Source organism: Nycticebus coucang, chromosome 13, assembly GCF_027406575.1.
Source record: "Nycticebus coucang isolate mNycCou1 chromosome 13, mNycCou1.pri, whole genome shotgun sequence".
NCBI lineage: Eukaryota > Metazoa > Chordata > Mammalia > Primates > Lorisidae > Nycticebus > Nycticebus coucang.
The window spans coordinates 93,688,991-93,703,974 of NC_069792.1; the positions used below are offsets into that span (position 1 = coordinate 93,688,991).

Here is a 14,984-nt window from a genome sequence, read left to right on the forward strand (position 1 = left end):
GGGGTCAGGGCTCTACCCTAGAGCTGACACCTATCTTGTTAACTGGTCTTCACATGACCCTAGTTGGAGTGCTACAGACAAAGTGGGGTACATGCTACCAGAGAAAAGCACACGACGTCTAAAACACCTACGTACAACCCCAGAGCTCACTGGCTTCCTGGGGCTTCTGTGGGAGCAATGGCTCTGCCCTTGAGCACACCTCTCTGGTCTTTTCTTGAAATGCCTCCAACCCCTGCTTGCCTCATCCGCTCTTCCCCATCATCAATAAGCAGGACACGTTTTTCCAGGAAAGTGAGAGCTGAAGGGAGACTGGTGATGATCTAGTAGAAAGAGGGGCAGTTCACAAGCCAGATCAAACCCACAGTGCCTTTCGAGGCATCCAGGGCCTGAGATGTTTGGTGTCGCCCCCACAGCTTCCTAACCATAAGCCCGGTGGATGCAGCATAAGGTAGGAGCTGCTCAGCTCAGCTGGCAATGCCATTTTGCTCTGGCCCCTGCCTATTGCTCCATGTTTGACTTCTCACAACAACCTGGCTCACATTTACAACCTGGTGGTGCCCACAAGTGTTCCAAGTGTTCCATCCAATTCTCCCCCCCTCCCCATGGAGGAGCAGCCCCTGTCGATTAACATCTGTATTGTCACAGGTGGACTCTGACTTCACTTGGCCGGTAAGGGGTTCCCACCCCTCTTACCCCACTGATTGGTCCAGGGATGGGTATGTGTCCTAACTCATCCAATCAGAGTGAATCCCCGAACTTTTATAGGGAGGAAAGGAACTTTCTTTTGCTCTGGCTAGTTTGTTGTTTAGTTGTGATGCATCGCGCTGGTTGTTTTGCAAGCTTGTGTTGGAAGAGGTTAGAGATGAATAAACCCCAGACAAATGGTGCTAAAACCCTGACCTAGCCGTGCCTGCAGCCTGCCCTACATTTTGACTTTGCAGTTACATGAGAAAATAAATCCCTTTATTGTGTAAAGCAGTTTATCTGTAACTTGAAGCAATATGACTGACACACAGGTCAGAGTCGCTCCTGCCTCTGGGCGCCCGCCCAGGCTGTCCCACCAACAGAAAACCCATCCCACCCAGCTCGGGCCATGGCTCTTACTCACTCTCCGGGGCTCAGCTGGGACCGACTCCTGGAGGAGGCCCTGCCACCTCTCCGCCTGCACTGTTTACTGTCTCTCCCCTGGACTAGGAGCAACGTGAAGACAGAAACTTAGGCTCACCGTGGTAGTGGCCGTCGCCCAGCACACTCTCGGTGCTCATTGGAGGCTGATGGCATGATGAAGTGCAGAGATGAAGGGAGGGAAGTGCACGGGCTGACAATTCAGAGACTGCTGAGCAAAGAAGCCAGAACGCAAGCGAGAGAACTTTGACTCTCAGCGGGCCGTGCCACTCTATTCACTCCGTGACCCTGCACGAGGTACCTCATGTTTTTACACCACCTCTTTAATAGGGAAAAGAGGCTGATGACACAGATTCTGACCACCTCCCATGGCTGCCAACCCATCGAGGCGTGTCTGTTCATCCCAAGCACTGGCGGCCTATTTGCAGGTCCCTACACTGCTCCACGCCCTGCGTGAGGCAGCTGGAATGCACTGGGAAAGGGGCTGAGGCGAGAGCTACCCAGGCATGGACAAGAACCCGCAGCCTCCCAGAGAAAGAAGGCTGGTGTGGCCAGATCAGAGGAAGTGTGGAGAGGAGGGGGAGGTGATGGGGTGACAGAGGACCCAGGCACATTAGTGGGGTGAGAGTATGTTGGGCTGGAGAAACCGCAGTCAAAGACTAAATTTTCTATGAGTGACAAAAACCTATGGAGGACTGAGCAGGGGAATGACAGCCTCACCCCACGTGCCTTTACAATGAACAGGGCCCAAGGTGCCCTTACTGACTGTGACCCCAGAGCCAAGGCAAAGACAAGTTCCTTTAAATAGAAGACTTGATCAAACAATGTTCTGTATGACAGGTTCGGCTCCCGGCAAGGCCCTGGCTCTGCGTGGGAGGTATTATTGCTCTGGGCCGATGCTGGGGTGCAGTGAGAGCTGGGACAGACAGCAAGGCTAAGCTGCAGAGGCCACAGGCAGCAATACTCTCCTTCCCTCTGCGGCACCCTGTAGCTGCATCTTTGAGGCCAGAGAGCTCAGGTGGATTCCACAGCCGGCAGAGGCTTCCAGGCTGGTACCAATCAGCACTTTCCAAAGCCCTGGAAAAACCTGCAAGAGAAAAGCCAGAACCCCTCCCACACCTTTGCAGGCTTCAGGGCATAAAGGAGGACTGCACGACTTCCCTGTGCTCTATCAAGTATGGGGCAGCCGGCAAAGCGCGGGGACGCCAGCCAGCCCTCCTCGCTCCCTGAAGTGGAACCCAGGCCAGGACTCCTCAGGCCAAGAATCTCTGCGTGCCGCGTATGAGTAAGCCGGGTGCCTCCTAAAACAGGCAGGAGGAAGAGAGGGATGGGAGAGAACAGAGACCAGGGAGGGAGGCTGGCTGGCTCCCTGTTCCCCGCTGCAGAATGGCAGTCATCACCTGGGTGCACGCAGGAATACTGAAGGACGCACACAGAATGTGCATGTGACAGTCTAACGGGGTCACCAGCACAGCAATGACTAATGTCAGCACCTTCTTGAGGACACAGAAAGGATTTCCCTACGGGCAGTCCCAAATGAAAAGAAACTTTCCTGGCAATAGGAAGTTGGAAGAATTACCAGCAACCGAGAGAGCTGTGAAACTCTTGGAAGCCATGGGAGACACCTGCTGAGCTGTACTGGGACACACCCCCACCCTGGCCTTTGCATGGCCCAGAAGCTATGGCTGCTGGAGAAATACCTGTACAAACCATGCAGGCTATTGGCAAAGCTGCTGCTTCTAATAAAAAGCAACTACGGTCTCCCCCGTGAGATCCTCAATCCACTTGCTGAGGTTGGTAATCCCTACACACGTCTCCCTGAAATGGAGAGCTGAGGTTCAGAGAAGGCAAGCGACTTATCTGAGATCACACAGTGCTGTGGTCACAAAGCCAGCACAAAGCTCCAGGCTCCTGTCTTGGGGACTTTCTGTGAAGCCGTGGCTAATCATTCAGTTAATACTTCAATACCTGCTCTTCTCCTCACTATTTTCTCTTTTCTTTGGTTTTGGTTTTATTGTTTTCTTTCCAATCTTGAGACGACTACTGACTTGTTCATCCCCACCTTCTGCCGTGCCTAATCCATCTGCATTATATGCTAAGTATTTATTATACTCTTTATTCCTGTTGTATTTTTTATTTCTAGAATTTCCATCTTTTTTTTTTTTTTTATAGGTTCTAGTTTTCTGGTGAATCTCTCCATCTTCCCATCTAACTTCTTACAATTATTCATCCCAGCTATTTAAAGTCCATGTCTGATACTCTGTGATATTTGGATGACGTGGGTCTATTACTATTGTCAATTTTCTCTCTCTCTCTGCTCACTGAGCTCTGTCTCTTGGCCTGCCATGAAGGTAGAGGCTCTGCACAGGTGAGCCTCGCTCGGAGTGGCCGGGCTGTCTCCTGGGAAGCAGGTGCGGTTGGGGCACATTACTTTGCTCCGAGTGGGGTGGTTGTTTCATTTTTCATCATGACTGGGGTGTTTCTGGTTTGTCCTACCCCTAGGCATAGTCCTTCTCAAAGGACAGCTGGGACGCCCATCATGGCACCTCTTCCTTACAGGAACTGTGTCAAGTTTCTGTCTCCTCTGTACTACAAGATCATTGTAAAGTTCCATTCACTTTATCTTCTTAGCTGTTTTCTGCTTGGTTTCTTAGAATCCGGACCTAGGCAGCATAAATACTGGCAAATTCCTTGAAAGGCCAAAAAACAAACAAACAAAAGGGCACAGAACACAAGCTGTTTTCTCAGTGGTTCCCTTTGCTGGTTCTTGCCTTGGTGCCTCAGGTTCAGTGAGTGCCTGAACCTACTCACCCACTCTGGCCGCCTGCCTACCTGTCTCTATTTTGCTCCCCAGCCTTGTGAGACTAGCAAACACTCTGGGCTGCTGCTCTCTGCTCATCTTCTGGACCTTTGCCTCTTACAAATCAGCATATGTTTTGTGCAGGAAGGGAGCAGAGAATATTGGGGGCACTGTAATTCATTTCTCTTCTCTCCCAAGTCCTAGCTGCCTTGGTTGTCCTTTAATGCCTTCAAAGAGCTAGATTTCCATTTTTTCCAGCATTTATAGTCTTCAGTGGGTGAAAACATCTGAAACAAGTTTCTGCCACCGCCAGAAGTGGAAACCACAGCATCTTTCTTTGCCTCTCCGTGCTCCCGGTTCCTGGAGTGGAGTCCCGTGCATGTCAGGGACTTGGCACATCCAGAGAAGAGGGTGGGGCCCCGAGAGGCCCCAGAGACACCCTGGCAAATCCCCTCAGCCAGCTGGGTGTGCAGATGGTGGGGGGGGGGAGGGGGCAGATCTGTAGGCTGGAGCACTACAGCCGCACCGCAGGAGGCCGACCACATCTGCTTTCACTTTGCAGGAGAACACCCTCCTCACAGGCCAGTGAGGATGGCTTCCTGGCTCAACAGGCCCAGAGATTTAGCTGCCCTGAACCTCCCCATCACTGAAACAGACCCTCCCATGTCCTGGCCTTTGGAGTCCTGGCCGGCTGGCACAAGGTGGCCCTAGGAGAGGCCTGCCAGTGGAAGGGCCCCCAGGCCTGCTAGCAAGAATGACTCTCGCCCTAACTGCTCTCCAGCCCCAGCCTGGCTTTGTGAAAAATTTGCTCCTGGATCTTAGTCAGCAGTTGTTGGAACAAAAAATGGCACCAGACAGACCTGAGTTTATTTAAATCCAACTCTTCCCATTCCTGGCTGCGTGCTCACAGGCAAGGTACTTCACCTCTGACCTTTGACTTTCATAAATACACAAGATGAGACTAGTGATGTTCACACACTGGGTTGCACCACAGAGATCGGCTCAGTTCCTGGTGCAGTGTAGATATGCTACAAAGGTCAGTGCCGTCCCTCCCTGCTACATTTCAGGATCCTCCTTTGTAAGCAGCTCAGCAGAACCCCTGGCCTGCCCTACTAGCAGGGCTAGTTAAAAGCCCAAAGGAAATCTGGCATGGAAGAGTATAAACCAGGGTATTATGAAAACTATGATTCTGGCTGATTGTATTAGTTCCATCAATTCCTTAAAGCACTGGACAGCTAAGCCTTCATGCTCTCTGCTTTGGTGGCCAAGACTTAGGGGGAAGAGGTCCTAATGCATGGGAGAAAGGTCAGGGTTCCCAGGGGTTCCCAGGGGTTCCCAGCATTAGAGGCCTCAGCAAGAGCCATGCCTCAGGGCAGAGGACAGAATGTAGGCTTCAGGGTCAGGCCCGCCTGAGTCTGCAACCAGCTTTGACCTTCTTGGGAGAAGCTTCCTTAAAGGGGCTCTGATTGCTCCAATCTTCCACTTCCCAATCACTCTTGAGTCTTTGTCGCCACATGTTTGGAAGCTCAGGGGCATTGCTTCCCGAGAAGCCAAGATTTGCACACCCTCGGGGAAGGCCGGGCTGCCCTCATAGCCTCCAGCTGCCAGTGTTAGACTGGGAGTCATCCAGTCCCTCATACTGTTTTTTGTAGTTTGCAGTACATGGTCACAGCTGTCACCCATCTGAGGCTTTCAGTTGAACCTGGCCTTGAATCCTGAATCTGCTTCCTACTAGCTAAGAGACCTCAGTGACACTATCCACCTCACTGGGCTCAGAGCCTGCATCAACAAGATGGGGACACTCACATTTCTTCAAAGGGACACATGAGGATTAGGTGCAGACATGCTTGACATTTAACAGATGCTCAGTTTATAGGAGTTATCTTCACTGTCAATTTCTAGATGAGGAAACGGGGGCTCAGAGAGCACCTGGGTTGTATTCACACAACCAGGAGATGGTCTTTTGTGTGAACTACGGGTGTTCTCCCAGATTTGGCAGCCGTGTCTAGATACCTCCCTCCTTCACTAAGCCCATGAAGGAGGTGCCGCTCCTGGAAGCTGAGCATGTGGAATGTCCCTCTGCAAGTCTCCAGAGCAGCTCTAGGCCTCTCCGTTATTAAAGGGTGTGCCTGATCTCTGCTTTAATCCCACATTCAGAAAATCTGCACAGTGAGAAAACCCAGCCAAGTGAGTCAGAGCTTGAGGTGCCTGGAAGCCTTGCTGGGCTTTAGGAATCCATCCCGGCCCCCAGAATCCCTGCCACCTGCCCACCCCGTGCAGCTATAGAGGACCCCAAAGCCTTCTCTTTGCTGACCTAAGGCTATCATACACGGGCATGTGAGAGAAGATTGTTCAGAAACCTTCAAGGAGAACTCAACAAAGTTATAGTTATGATCAAAGCATGGGCTAGTGGCGAGGGAGGTACCTGCAGCTCACGTGGATTAAATCCTCTATTCCAAGGCGGAATTCCAGGTGCAACAACCCTGCCTGCATTCAAGGGCTCTTAGGCCACGCTGTTTCTGGCCACCAACAAGGCCCCCCATGCTGGCCACTGTCCACTGGAGTGTAGACTCCTCCCCTCTGCACTGCAGGGACTATAAGCCTGGAAACTACGTTTCCCAGCTCCCCCCGCCCCCGAGCTCTGGAGGCAGCTGCCCTTCGGCAGTGGCAACTGAGATGAGGCAGGCGACCTCCTCCCTCCTGCAGTGTTGGAAGCTGCTCTGCGGCTGCCCCCAGAGAGCACTGGACTCCGTGACTCTCCTCCTCCACCTCCCTCCAGGCTTCAGGCAGCTAGGGATCCTGTGCCAGCTCTCAGAAACTTCCTGGCCTCTGGGCCTCACCCTGAAGTACCATGACCGAAGCACCCCAGGACCCCACTCCCACTCCTCTTCCAACAACTTTGCGGACCCCACTCCCACTCCCCTTCCAACAACTTTGCGAGCTTCGCTTAAAGCTTTTGTCTCATGTCATCTGACACATGTCAAAGATGAGCTCAGAGAGGGGAAGTGAACTATCCAAGGACACACAGCAAATTGTGCCAGAGCTGGAAATAGTGTCAGATTCCCAAGGTCCAACATGTGCTTGGCTCCTGAGAAGCTGCTTTGCTCTATGTACAGAGTGGCAGCCCTCATGTGGGCTGAAGCCCTGAAGCCCTCCGCGCTTCCCAGAAGGCTCTCAGGGGCTTCAGTGGAACAGAGAGAGCACAAGTGGAGGTCTGGGGAAGAAAGAGGGCTGGGAGCTAGTTGGCTGCAGCCAGCAGGGGCGGATCCCTGCAGGGAACATCCAAAAGGCACTGAGGTCTTAGCTGCGTGACCTCAGGAAAGGAACACGGGCTGCCTGAGTTGCAAGATCCTCTATATAAAATAGGTTAAAAATCATCTCTACTTCCAGGTGGCCGCATAGAGCAATAATGTTAATACTGTCAACAGGAAGGATACCTGCCAGTAACTGAGGCTCCCTCTTTGCCGGACCCTGCTCTAAACAGTGTCGGAGCCCACACAGTCTCCAGATGATGGTTCTCAACCTGTGGGTCGCAACCCACAGGAACTGTATTAAAGGGCCACAGCATTAGGAAGGTTGAGAACCACTGGCCTAGGCATACATTACCTCCATCTTTTAGAGGTGGGGAGGACAGAGGCCCACAGAAGTCAAGCAACGTGCCCAAGGTCCTCGGTTGGAAGGTGATGAGCTCAACCAAGGCAGAGCTAAGCCCAGTAGGAAATGCCAGGCTGAGGTCCAGCCCTGGCCCAGGCCTTGGCATCAGAGCAGCAAAAGAGAGATGGGACCACCCTGCTCCATGGCGGCAGTGCAAGCCCTGAGGAGGGTGTGTGTGTGAGCCTGGCACGGGCCTGGAGGGGGTGAGCGTGAACCCTCATCACCCTGGTTCTGTTTTCTCTCTGGTCAGCTGCTCCAGTTTGGCCCCACCTGCTCTGAGTCACCCGGCAGTTGGCAGCTATGCTCCCATGGCCAAGTCCAGACCTGGCCCCTACCTGATGCCTTTCGGCTTTCCCAGGTCAGGGGGGCTCAGTCATGAGGGCAGTGGGCCCAGTTCCCTCCAGACATCATCCAAGAGCAACCTGACCACTACAGCGAGGCGAGGACTGAGAGGTGGCCCTGGCCACCATAGGTCAACAGGTGGCAACAAACTCTCACTGCTGGGGTGGGAGGTGGCCGTTTCTCTCCTTCCACAGAGCAGAAAACAGGTCCCAGAGGAAGCCAGCCAGTAAGTGTGCTGCCTCAGGCTTCCATCCTCCCTGTGCCTTCCAAGAGAGGAGGGGACACTCCCACCACAGGATAAGACACAGAGCCACCTCAGCCCTGCCAGTCCCTCATGTATAAAATGGGGGAATTATCCCAGCCCATGATCACCTGACTCCGCTGAGGGGACAAATCAGTGGACATTTGATTCATCTTGGCAGTCACTTTCCAAACATACAGCCCTTCTATTATAACCACTGTATTTACGGTTTTGAATATTTGATACCTACCAGAATCAATGCTACTCATTTGTGCATATATGTTAAGTGCATAGAGCAATTCCTGAAAATATCAGTGTCCATATTAGGAAAATTTCTCCTACATTGGGATCATCATTCCTTTTAGAAACTAAGAAACACGTGTGCGTGTGGACAGTGGATGGTGAGGTGTAAGAGGAAGAAGAAACAGGCTGTGTGAGTTGAGCGCTTCCCAGGTGTACACCCAGCACCTCACTCTGTCTGGGCAACAGCCTGATCTGACACCGCCACCCCCCTCTTGCAGATTCTCTCTCTTGCTTTCAGTCTTTCATTCAACAATTACTTCCTGGGACCTGCCTTTTAGCAGTCACTGTTAAGTACTGGACAGAAAAATGGTTAGAAAAAGTAGAATGACCCTTGCACTCCTGAAACTTAACATCGCAGGGTGGGAAGGAGGCTCAGGTTTTAAGGAATCACACAAAAAACTTAGAACAGCTATCAAGGTTAAATGTGACGTGTCAGCTTGGCTGGGCCGTTGTGTTCAGTAGTTCGGCCAAACACTAAGTCTCAGTGTTGCTGGGAAGGTCATTTGCACATGTGGTTAACCTCTATACTCAGCTGACTTTAAGAAAAGGAGACTTATTCAGGTGGGGCTCATCTAATCAGTGAAGACTTGCTTTGAGAGCAGAAACTAAGGTTTCCTAGAAAAGAAGGAACTCTGCCTCAAGACTGCAGCACAGAAACCAGGTCCTGACTGAGTTTCTACCCTCTGTCTTGCCTGGCAGATTTTGAACTTGCCAGCCCCCATAACTGCCTGTCAATTTCCTAAAATGGATCTCTTAATACACACACACAAATATTCTACTGGCTCTGCTCCTCTGGAGAGCCCTGACTCACACCACAGCCTCAGTGCCAGGAAGCAGACGGGCACGGGAGGAGTCGGGGGGCATGCAGAGGAAGTGGTGATGATTCAAGGCCTGCAGGGTGGACAGGTGACTAGACACATGACAAGAGACCCTGGGCTCAGGGCTGGCTATACCTGAGCCACAACAGGTAAGAGGCAAAGTCGGGGCTGTCAGAACAACTCCTGCCTGCCCCAGGGCCACCCCACACCCTGGTGCTGCCTGCCAGGGGCTCAGGCCGTGAGCCAGCTATCTTCCTTCCCTCCTGCAGACGTCTCCTGTACCATCTCTGCCCTGCTCTGTGCCAAGGGCTGGCTTAGGGATGGACTGTATCCATCAGTGGCCCTGCTGCATCTGGAGGATGGCAAAGTGGGCAGGAGGCGGGCTCGAGAGAGGAGACGAGTGTCAAGTGTGACTGCCCTGATGTCCTCCCCATGGGACAACCAAGGGCTGGCAGCCTCTTGCTCCTGTCCACATACCGGTTCTATCTTGAGGGTCTCAGTAAGTCTCTGTCTTCTTGCCCCTTCAGCCCTAGAGTTGGAAACACCCCCCTGTTTCTACCCCCAGGACAGTGCCACCCTTGTGGTTTCCTCTACCATAGTGAGCCTTTGTAAAGGACCCTTTCGCTACACTCCCCTCCACTGCCCACTTTGAGTGCACCACGTCCTGCCAGCATCCTGACCAGCCAGGAGACTCCTGTTCCATAGCTCCAAGGGGCATTGTTGATGACATGGTGGTCTATGCAGTCACCACCCCTGGCTTCACAAGCAGCCCAGCCTCCCATCCCACCCAAACTGCTCTCAGAATAGCTTCCCATCGCCTCAGAGGATCTGCAGGTAGAGCTGGCGTGGCCCTGCTGGAGCCTTTGAGTCCTGGCTTCCCTATCACCCAGGGTAGCTGCCCTTTCTGGAATCCTCCCAAACCCTGGCCCAACCACCATGGGGCACTCACCTGTCAGCAGGTCTTGCCGTCCAGGCCTAGGCCATCAATAGGGCCTGTGGCAGGCACAGCACGAGGGCTTCCCTACACCACTCAGGGTCCAGGCTTGAGGCATTCCAGGTCCCACTAGGGGACCCTCCCTTTAGTTTCTCCCCCAGGCTCTGTCTCCCATGGAAATGCAGCCAATGCCAGGGTTGTCCCTGGGCAGGGTCACTTTAGCCCATACACAGCTGCTCCCACTGGAGCATTTAGCCTGAGCGTGCATGAGCTCCCCTTGGGGGGAATCTGCTCTGGACTCCTGCTGGGCTTAACATCAAGGAGAATCCTCATTGGTTTTCCTGCAAAGGACCACAGAGTACATATCTCTGACCGAATCTGGTAGCCTCCAGTCTCCCTATCTCAGGATTTATTTGGCAACCCCGATTGCCTCCTTTTATCTGCACATGGCCTGCCCAGCTCAGGCAGCATCAACACCTAACCCATTCTTTGTGTGGAGACCTGGCTGAAGCGCCCAGTGGCTCTTTGAGAAGATACCCTTAAGCTCTGCTTTGTAGGGGAGGAAAATGGGTCTGAGAGGCCTTGCAGCTTCTTAGAGACCAGGCAGGGCATGAAACGGTTAGTTTCAGGTTAGTGCACCATAACCCCATTTTACAGATGGGGAAAGCTGAGGCCGTGAACTTAGGGAGCTTACTCAAGGTCAGCTCAGCTGATTCCTGAAGGGCTCAGCTGATTCCTGAATCTGCTATTCAGCACTCCCCTGTTCTGGACACAGCTGGTGGTGTGTTTGTCTTTCCTGCCTGACGGTGAAGCCGCAGAGGAGGCTAGTTTCAGATCCAACATGGGGCAGGTATCTACCTGCTCAGGAGGGATGTCACACCAGTGTTTTGCAAACATCTGGTTAGTGACAACTGAAGGGACAGGAAATTTCTGTGGGGCAGGTGGCCATGGCCTTGGGGCAGTCTGGCACTGATGGAGGAGGGTAAACCAGGCAGAGGATCACCTCCCAAGAGATGCATGGGGTGGTGATAGGAACGCAGCACAGTGCGGAAAGCAGCTGGCCCTTCTGAGAGGCTGAGTGCACTCAGCCAGATCATGGAAGTCTTCAGGAAGGTGCCTTAGGGGGGCAGGTGATGGGGGCCACAGTTAGCTTGCGATCAGTGGACAGTAGCGACTGCAACTGGAATATGAGGCTAGACTGGGGGGAGCATAGGACATCCTGTCGGGAGCTACAGAGCAGCTCCGTCTCTGTCTTGGGTGACCTGGGAAGCCTATCTCTTTTGGAGCCTCAGTTTCCCTACCCTCCCAGACTGACTCTCATCCACAGGTGACAGCAGATCCTCCTCTCACTCTAGTCCCTCCTGCTGGTACCTTTGCTGGGAAACTAACCAGGGCAGACAACAAAGTTTCCCCTGAATCACAGTCGTTGGAGTTGGTGGCGTAGAGAAGTGCCCCAGAGAAACATGATTAACTGGGATTAGGGTCACATGAGCAGGAGTTGGATATGTTTTCATATTCTCGGCTGCACAAAAAGAATTTAAATCCACAAATCTTCTTATGTGTTGTGGATTGAGGGTGCTAAATTTAGAGCCAAAGACATTCAGATGATGCTGGAAGCATGTGATGTGGTCAGGAATTTAGGCAGTTGCACTGTAAGCACGCCCAGGCTCACACCTGTCGCCAGAAGAAAGGGTTTCCCAGATTTGGGTGTACAGAAGTCCCCAGGAAGGAAAGGCTACTTGCAGTTACCAAGCCCCTGCCACGCCAGCCCACAGGGGTCTATCCCGGGTTCTCATGTAGGACTGGGAGGCTGCATGTCTGGCCATCCTGAAGCTAAGATCCAGGAAGTCTGATGTGGCTCTCCACGACTGCCCTGGAAATATTTTTATTCTGATGTTTTGCAGGGGCATCCAGAAGGTGCCTGAAGGAGATTAGGGGCAGCCCTTAGTGGGGTGCAGAATAGGGACTCACATTCACTCTACACCCCTTCTGCTAACATGATGAGGCCCAACACACCGCAGGACTCTGAGACAGCAGCAAACACCAGGTGACATCTGGCAGGGACCATCCCTACACTGAGGGCAGCAGGGTGTCCTAGCCCAGCGTCCAGCCAGGTCACAGGATAGAACTGCCCTGGGCCAGCACCCCCTCCCTCCGACTCCCCAGAGAAGAGGACAGCAGCCCTCATAGAAATAGCCCAAGCCATGTGCTATGGGCCGGCCTGAGTCCTACAGTCAGGAAAAGGAGGCTTTGACCTTGACAAGGAGTTGCTGAGCAGCTGAGGACTGGCAGCCAGAGGGGGTGGGCAGGGATGAGCATGACAGGGCCAGGGCACTTTCAGAGCAGCTGAGGCCTGCAGCTCTGGTGAGGCTCTGGGCTGCAGACAGGAGGGAACAGGGCACATGGAGCCACAGAGAGAGTGAGTGGCCAGTAAGATGTCCCCATGAGCACCCGTAGCTCGTGTGTTGGGGGAGATCCAAACAGATAACTTGGTGGGGACCTGGCCCTGCTGCGCACCAACTCTGTGCCAGGTGCCCAGCTCACCCTTCTCCTAGGTCACTCATTTGACCTTCATGACAGTTTTCTCTCTCACAGAGAAAAGGTGGAAACAGAGGCCAAGTCCCTTGCTCAAGGTCACGCAGTGAGTAGTGAGCCCCTCGTTTCTCAGAGGCAGCCTGGAAGCTTGTGCTGCACCGGCTGTGCCTGTGATGAGCACCCATCCTGCAGCGTCTGGGGGGCTGGGGAACACCCCACATGGCTGCAACTTCTCCTCCCCTCCTGGGAACATCCCACCTGGTATAAATAGCCATCGTGAAGATGTTTCATCATCTAGCTCTTATTTGACCGAAGGTGCTCAGGCAGGTTCAAGGCCGTCCTCAGAGTCATGCCTCTGGTAAGCTGTGGACGGAGGACGAGAACCCAAATCTGGACCCCACTGCCATGGGGGTCCTGACCTCCACCTGACCACCCCCACCATATCTTGCTTGCCTTTGGATGCAAAGACAGAGAACACAGCAACGTGCACCCTGGGAGTCCTGAGAGGACAGAACGAGGGAACGCAGTGCTTCCACCCACCCCAGGGGGCCATGAACCTATCCCATCCCTCCTCTAGTAAAAGCTGACATTTCTTGTGCGTGACTTTGCGCTGAGTGCCATTCTAAGAGCTGGTGTGAGAGCTCTATTCCTGTTAACTCCTGGGATCCATTGGTAGGCCCCTTTTGCAGACAGGAAGCTAAATAGATAGGTTATAGGTTAAGTAACTTGGCCTGGGCTGTGCATTCTGTAGAAGGGAAGCTCAAAGGGGATCCCAGCAGCCTGGCTATAGAGACTAAGCCCTTTGAGCCAGCAACCTGCCTCTCAGCCTGGGCTGGTCTCAGTGTAGGGCCCTGGATAGAGCTGGCCACCCACCCAAAGGCACACACACCTCCACTTGGCCCTCCTCCTCCCACCCCCCAGTGATCACAAATGCTGCTGATCCTTCTTTGGATGAGAAGGTGTGTCTGGCAGGAGAGAGGGAAACAGCTTGCCAGGCTGCTGGTGGTGACAAATCTCCCCTGGGCTGCAGGGAGGGCCTCTCTCTCCCAGCTCTGGCCAAGCTGGCCAGCGAGTGGTGGGCATTCAGCACTGCGACTGTATCCCCAGCCCATGCCATGGGCCCTCCTGGGGGCAGGAGGACTGAATGTCTTGTTCCTGGCTGCCCATCAAAGGGCCTCCCACGTGGCAAAGCTCAGCATTTTAAAAGCTGGTTCTGCCCACTGGCTCTAAAGCATACAAGTGTAGCTTTATCTCCCCTAAAATGCGGTGTTAGAGGTGGGCCTGGCCAAGGGGGTCTGTACTCCTTGGGTCTTAATGAGAAGCCTAGGCTTCAGGGGCTGGGAGGGTTGGGGGGGTTCTGGTTCTGAGTGTGGCAGAGCCCGCCCAGCACTGGCGAGACATCTTGCTCAGAGATGGGGCTCTGCCAGCTGGGGGAGTCCAGATCAGTGTTCCTCTACACGGCGGGCATCAGTGTTCCTCTACACGGTGGGCAGTGTGAACCTTGTCTCGAGTGTCCTGTGGTAGAGTTGGCATGTGAGGGGCCCTGGGTAGGAGCATGGCTCTCTCCAGAAGCACAGGACAGGGCTGCAGAGGGGCCATCCCAGCCATTCTCTTCTGCCCCTCTGATGTCCTAATCCTTTTCAGCTTCTTCTCTTGAGTGACCATGAATGACCAACATCACAATGTTTTGTGCTCAGGGACCTTCTTGTGCTCCCCCACGGTGTCCCTCGGGGAGTGACCATACTCTGTGTAATGATCCCCTGAAAGGCAGGCATTACCCCTACTTTACAGCTAAGAAAATCCAGGCTGAGAGAAGCTCAGTGACTGGGATTTACCCAATCTTACATTTAGTGTGAGAGCTGGGATTCAAATCTGATCTTTTCCAGTGCTAACCTGTTGCTCGGAGCCACTCCTGCGAGTCTCCTACATTCCTACACGTCCCACCACGGGTCTAGCTGGGCAGACTGAGAATGCAAGGCTCTGACTACTCTGCACCTGGACCGCATCTGCAGCAACCAGTCGTGACACACAAGGACATTTCTCCCCCTAGGACAAAAATCCGGCTTACTTGCTGTCTGCTCTGACATGGTGGGTCCCCCGCAGCCCTCCAGCCTAGTGTTCCTGTTCTACATTGCAACCCATGGCACCCACAGGCATCTGTCTAGACTCCATGGGACTTGGTCGGGGGGAAAGAGGAGCCAGGCACAAACATGAAGCTTGTGCTGCTTGTTG

The 14,984-nt window shown here is 53.4% G+C and overlaps 1 protein-coding gene across 7 annotated transcripts in view; it reads right to left on the bottom strand.

Annotated features, from left to right (window-relative positions):
* ST3GAL1 (ST3 beta-galactoside alpha-2,3-sialyltransferase 1) overlaps positions 1-14,984 on the bottom strand; it is a 91,075-nt gene that overhangs the window by 19,003 nt on the left and 57,088 nt on the right. The window lies entirely within an intron of this gene.